This window comes from Perognathus longimembris, chromosome 3 (genome assembly GCF_023159225.1).
Source record: "Perognathus longimembris pacificus isolate PPM17 chromosome 3, ASM2315922v1, whole genome shotgun sequence".
NCBI lineage: Eukaryota > Metazoa > Chordata > Mammalia > Rodentia > Heteromyidae > Perognathus > Perognathus longimembris.
In genome coordinates, this window is record NC_063163.1 from 112559474 (window position 1) to 112566803 (window position 7330).

The following is a 7330-nucleotide window of genomic DNA, read 5'->3' on the forward strand; positions in this document are numbered from 1 at the left end:
CTAAATTACCCCTGGATATTCATGGAGTTCCCTACTTTGACTTTTCTGTCTGTTCTCAGTAGGTTCTTCTCCATCTCCAAAATAACCTTCATCTTTTCAAAATTCAACGTTTCAAAATTACCAATGTTGTTGGTAAACAACGTTCTGACTCACCCAACTCGCCAAACTCCTGACTCTGAAAATATCCATCCCTCTTTTCTTGGCTCTTGGAATACTTTGTCTATTGGGTGAGTGATGGCAAATTATTACATGATTTGTAGCTATCTCATGAAGGTTTCATCTTTTCTCTCCAATGCTTCATAGAAAACTGTAGCCTGCTGGCTACTTGTTCGTGTTCCTTAAGGAAATTATGACTCTCTCTAATGGGTTCATGGTTTGAGAGAGTCTTAAGGAGAAATGTTTCCATAGTTTATTCTAAAGATAGAGAAAGCTGTCTCCTGGCTGAGTTATAAACCATCATCCAAAGCCTCTGAGCTTCAAGACAATGGAGGGCCCAGGATATAAAGGTTGTACACCACAGCTTGTTTGGTGTATCCCAAGGCCGTAGGGATCGTGGAAACGTTTCCTCTAGAAACACTAGCATAGACATGGCTCACACCCTGGAGATGCGGGTTCCTATCAAGGTTCTGTCACTTTCTTGCCTTAACCAAGTTACAGAATTCTAGTCTCAGTTTCCATGTTTCTAAAATGAAGAAATGGTTCTATAAATGTCTTGTAGATTCTTCAGAGGGTACAAACTTTGCTAGACCTCTCTCATAGTTTTCTTGTCTTGGTTACCTGTCTTATTTCGGCTAAGTCAATGAAATAAAGAACTTTTCATCTCTATTTTTCCCATAGGCCTAATGTAACAATTTTCATGAAGTAATAAATAACTACTTATGTGCATCAGAATCCATGTTTTAAGTCTTAATTGGATTCATCTAGTCCACATAACACAACCTGGTGAGGAAATTTGTATCTGGTTGTTCTGAGAAACAAATAAATACTTAGAAATTTTCATTTGTCCACTCTCACAGTGATGTGCTAGCAATCATATCCAAGTTCATCTGTTAAGATCTAGAGTTCTAATTGGACTAATATATATTCAGTAACTTGGAATTACAAAAATGTCAACCAGGTTTGCTCTTTGTTTTGTTTTGTTTTTTGCCAGTCCTAGGACTCAAGGCTAGCACTCTACCACTTGAGCCACAGCGTCACTTCCAGCTTTTTCTATATATGTAGTACTACGGAATCAAACCCAGGGTTTCCTGTATACAAGGCAAGTACTTTACCACTAGGCCATATTCCCGGCCCCAGGTTTGCTCTTAATAATAAGGAATTCAATCATTCATCCTGGAGAGATTCAATAGAAGTTATATCCTCTGGAGTAAATCTCTGTCCTTGGGGACAGAGTGGTAAAGTAGCCTAAGTCTCTATGATGAATCCAGTTTGGTACACTGACAGTCAAATAACAGAGGGAAGAAAAAACTATCACCAGGACAGATTATAATGAAATCTTAAAACAACTAGAAACTCTTCAATATTGCTGAGAAAAAGAATATAGTAATACCCAAAGATCAAGAAGTATAATGACATTATACATCTCTACAACAAAACTTATTATAAACAATAAAGAACTATTTTCAAAATACCCTTTCATTTCAATCTAGCCAAACTGTCATTCAAATATTGTAGCACTACAAAAATATCCTCAGACCTACAAGGCCTGACATTAAAATTGCTCTTAAGGATGTATTCAAATGAATAGGGCTACCTGGGAGGATGTTAAAAGCAATACTGGAACAGAAGGTCATCAACTACCTGAATCAAATTGACTATAGGGATTTTCTTGCAACTGGAAACTATAAGGGAAAACTATGCACTGCAACCAGAAGAAAATATCTTTAAAGATATTTAGGAGAGAAACACAAAGGTGCAATGCCTAAGTGCCTCTTCATATTTATATAAAATAATACACATACTGAAATTAACTCCAAGGTATGGAAACAAGAGGCCTCTCTTTTTATTTCTTTTTTTTTAGTTTTTGATGGTTCTGTCTTCTTTATGTTATGTATGATATATTTAAGTGTACGTCTTCGGAAGAGTTGTGGGGAAGGCACAGAACTCAAGGGAAAATGTGTGGAAAAAGTACAACCGTGGAGCTGGCTGGGCATTGATGAATGGAGACAGGAGGCGGGGAACTGGGAGACAGTGAGGGATGAGAAGACAGATGTACTAAAGGAAATGTACTCATTACCTGATTCAGGTCATTGTAATCCCTCTGTACATCACCTCTATACTAACAATAAAGTAAATTAATTTTTTTTAAAAAGTGCTTATACAAGTGCTCAAGCAATATCATTTATGTTATATTCTATTTAATTCTGTAATATGTGGCTCTGGAGGAAATCAAGGGCATATTTAATTGTGTAAATGTTCTTTCTATATAAGGAAGAAAGTACAAGTTGAGCATTTCATGTCAAATGTTTAGGGATAGAAGTATTTAAGATTTAGGGTTTTCTTCAGGTATTATAATACTGGCATACACACGATGAGCTACTTTGGGACTGGAACTCAAATCTAAACATGAAATTCATTTATGATTCACATGCACCTTATGCACCTGCATTTTGACTGAGACCTGTCACATGAAGTCAGGTGTGAAATTTTCCACTTGTGGTGTCATGTCAATACTCAAAAAGTATTTCTGATTTTGGAGAATTTCAAATTGTGGATTCTCAGTTTAGTGGTGCTTAACCCATACAGTGGTACATAAATTTGAGAAATTAATAACAAAAAACAAATATGTAAGTGTAAAGTTAAAGAAGAAGGCAACCACCACTGTTGTTCTGACTATAAACACAAGATATTTCACTTTAAACCAGCTAAAGAAAATTTGGACCCGGGCTGGGGATATGGCCTAGTGGCAAGAGAGCTTGCCTCCCATACATGAAGCCCTAGGTTCGATTCCCCAGCACCACGTATACAGAAAATGGCCAGAAGGGGTGCTGTGGCTCAAGTGGCAGAGTGCTAGCCTTGAGCAAAAAGAAGCCAGGGACAGTGCTCAGGCCCTGAGTCCAAGGCCCAGGACTGTCAAAAAAGAAAAAAAAGGAAAATTTGGACCCATGTATAGAAAACTGGAATTGGTTATTTTTTAATAGAAGGTAAATTAGAAATAAGATAATAGCTTAACTTCTAATAGTTCACTAATAATAAAGAATTATAATGAATATACATAAGCCTACAACTAAAAGACACACATTCCTATATTGAAGCTGGGTATTATAAAATCATCAACAATATAATGCTATAGTATGGTTTTTAAAGAAACTTTGGAAATAAAAGATTGATGTAAAATTGGTTCTAAATCTAAATAAGGTCAAGATTTAAAAATATAGAGAGCGAGCCAGGTGCAAGTGACTTAAGCCTATAATCCTAGCTACTCTGAAGGCTGGGACCTGAGGATTATGAGTACAAAAACTCAAAGACAACACATAAGCCCTGAGTTTAAGCACCAGAATAGGCATATTTGCACACACACACACACACACACACACACACACACACACCATTCAATTTGGTTCTATTCTTTTTTTTTTTTTTTTGCCAGTCCTGGGCCTTGAACTCAGGGCCTGAGCACTGTCCCTGGCTTCTCTTTGCTCAAGGCTAGCACTCTGCCACTTGAGCCACAGTGCCACTTCTGGCCATTTTCTATATATGTGGTGCTGAGGAATCGAACCTAGGGCTTCATGTATACAAGGCAAGCACTCTTGCCACTAGGCCATATTCCCAGCCCACACCATTCAATTTGGGAATATAGATTCAAAAATACTAAATAAAATATTAGTTTGTAGAGTAGTATATCATGAAATGACTGTACTTCATGATATAATAAATATATAGTATGGTACATAGCATTTGCCTCAAGAATGCAAAGATGATTTGCTATTAGAAAACTTAACAATGTAATTCACTACACTGATGAACTATAGGAGAAAAACAATGAAATATTTCAACTAACGTGTATTTGATCATTTGATTTTAAAAGTGTCCAGGAATCCATGTACACATGAATATTTTCCTTGGAATAATCCATAAAGTTCATAAGAGCCCGAGGTTAAAAGCCACTGATTATTTGAGAGGATTACTATATCAACTTCCTTAATATATAAAAGAGAAATTGCTTCAGTTCAGAAAGAACAATAACTGGCCCCATGGGGAAAGTGGATAATCCATTCATATTTCTTTTCATACTAAGTCAGTTAAACTCATTTCTCATTTCTTCAGTAAATATATATAAACATATATAATCTCCTTTATGTACAATCTTTTGTACAGTAGAGAGGTTATTTAATTTAGAATTAAAGAACTTGGTTAGAAATCTGGTTACCCGGGCTGGGGATATGGCCTAGTGGCAAGAGCGCTTGCCTCGTATACATGAGGCCCTGGGTTCAATTCCCCAGCACCACATATACAGAAAATGGCCAGAAGTGGCGCTGTGGCTCAAGTGGCAGAGTGCTAGCCTTGAGCAAAAAGAAGCCAGGGACAGTGCTCAGGCCCTGAGTCCAAGCCCCAGGACTGGCCAAAAAAAAAAAAAAAAAAAAAGAAATCTGGTTACCCTAAATGGAGTGGACCCATGGGTAAATTGTTTGTGCTCTACTAGCTGTGATATCATCCTCTTTCAAACTGAAATAATAATATAAATAAGAAGAAGCATTGTTGCAATGATAAAATGCAGTAGCCCAGTTGATTTTTATAAGCACTTATTGTTGACTCAGATCAAGAGACAACTCTCTTCTATATCTTTATCCTCAAACTTCATGTACACCTTGAAGCCCATCAAGCTTTTCCAATTTCTCCATTCCTAAGAAAAGAGTAGGACCACAACCCTTACCAACGAAGCAGCTGGATCTAATCCACATCTCATCTCCAGTTCCTAGCCACCATATGCAAATATGGCCGACAGCTGCATGTCGGGTACTTTATCTAAAATTGAGCTCAATGATTGAGATTTCATTTTTATTGCTTCTTAAATAATTATACACTCTAACTAGGAACTATGAAAAGGAAATCACATCCGCCTGACAAATGGAAATTGATCTGGACCAAGTAAGTGGTCTGGCTGGACGCCAGCATTCAGAAGCCACCGTTTATTATATATAATAGCCTGACTTCCATGGTAGGCTGGAGGGTGCCAACACTTTATGGCCATTCTTGAATGCCCTATGGTGCAAGACAGATGGCTTCTAGTCACCCTGACATTCCCCATTACATAAGCATTTGGCAAGTATCCATGTCCCATTTTGCAGATGAGGAAACCAAGGATGAGGTGACTTTATTATCTTTGGTTAGGGACTATCACAAATAATCTCAAAAGATAGGGAAAGCCTGGGGATAATTTTCTATGATACTGTTATGACCATGGAGTTTCAGAAAATAGCCTTTGCACAAGATGTGTGCTCCGTGGTATTCTACCACTAAGTGGTTCTTCCAAGGCAGAAAGACTTTTCCTTTTGTTCATTTTGTTTTGTTTGGGACATTGTTTCACAACCCACCACTGAGTAATGGAGTCATTACTCAGTCATTACCCATACTACCAACATTTACCTTTTCCAACACTGTGCCCAACTGCTTGCCGCTTTTGAAAAAATATCTTCCATGATATTTGTACAAATGTTTATTGGGCTCAAACTCTATGCTAGGAATTATGGTAGCCATTAGGGCCACAAAAGTAAAGAAGATACAGTCCCTGTGGTCAAGCAAATTACCATTGGTATATTAAAACTAACTTTTAATAATGGAAAGTCTCACAAGAATTTCTAGAAAATGGTTCTTACTCATATTACGTGGGTTACTTGTTTTTTAAAAAATTAGAGAGAGGGGCTGGGAATATGATCTAGTGGTAGAGTGCTTGCTTCATAAACTCTGGGTTCGATTCCTCAACACCACACATATAGAAAAAGCCAGAAGTGGCACTGTGGTTCAAGTGGTAGAGTGTTAACCTTGAGCAAAAAGGAGGCCAGGGACAGTGCTCAGGCCCTGAGTTCAAGCCCCAGGACTGGCCAAAAAAATAAAAAAATTAGAGAGAGGAGGGAGGAAAAGAGGGAGAGACAGAGATTCATAATCTATTCAGCTCAGTATGTCTGCAGTGGTGTAAGACTGTTTTTGCTTGTTTATTTTTCCATTTTTTAAACAAACATTTCAGGCAACATTATTTTAGTATTTAGGAAGCACTAAACTAGACAACACCAAACTGACGCTTCTTTTTTCCTCAAGATTCCCCTTTCTCTCTCTCCTCTTTCAAGTCTTCTTCATTGGAATGCCCCTAGAAAGCCCAGATAAAGAAGAAAACAGCCTACGCATGGCATGGAGCATTCTTTTGTCTAGCTAAAAACACAACCATCATTTCCCACACATAGAAGGAAGCAGGGGCCTGTGAATGCTCTGCTTCCAGAAATAATCCCACTCCTGTTATTTCTCCAAGGAATATCAATATAGTGACTTGGTTTTAAGATTTGGACCTTTCAGCCTCACTGCTTCTCTGTTAGGTATTGTTGGCCTTCTCAAAACACAGACAGTAGGGATGTTCTTGGCCTGGCCAGCTACTGACCAATGCCCTGAGCTAAAGACTCCAAAGAGTGAAGGCAAGGGAGCTTTATCCAATGGCTAAGGCCAAGATCAACCATCCTTCCAAACTAGCCAGGCACCGGCTGTAATCCTAGCTACTCAGGATGCTGAGATCTGAGGATGGCAGTTAAAAGCCAACCTGGGCAGAAAAGTCTGTGAGACCATCAGAGAACTGGAAGTGGGGCTGTTGCTGAAAGTGGTAGAGTGCTAGCCTTGAGAAAAAAGAGCTCGGGAATAGTGCATAGACCCTGACCCACAAAAGAAAAAAGAAAGTAAGATCCTTCTTTATCTTTCCCTAGAACACCAAGCTCCCTCCCCACCAGTGATTCAGACATTTTCTGGGTGTACTTCATGATTTATGTCAAAATATGATGGAAGTGGCACTTGCCATAAAGCCAAAGTCCATTTCCTTGTGAATCAAAAGGATAGCTCCAACATGTGAAGACAAGTTTATTTGCTTTCATGCCATGCAACTGGGTAACTTCCAGTCACAGGTGGAGCTGCAGGGCTGGCAGCAGAACCACTTTGTTTTTGAATTACCATGTCTCTAATTTGATGGGAGAGCAGCTTGAATGAATGAAATGAAAAGAACATAGAAAGGTAAAAGGAAGAAGAGAAAAAAAAAGTGAGAAAGAGATAAAGACAACCCAAAATTGTACATATCTTGAAAGTCCAAAGGGAAAAGAAATTTACTTCCAAAAGCACAGTTAATTCAATTAAGCAG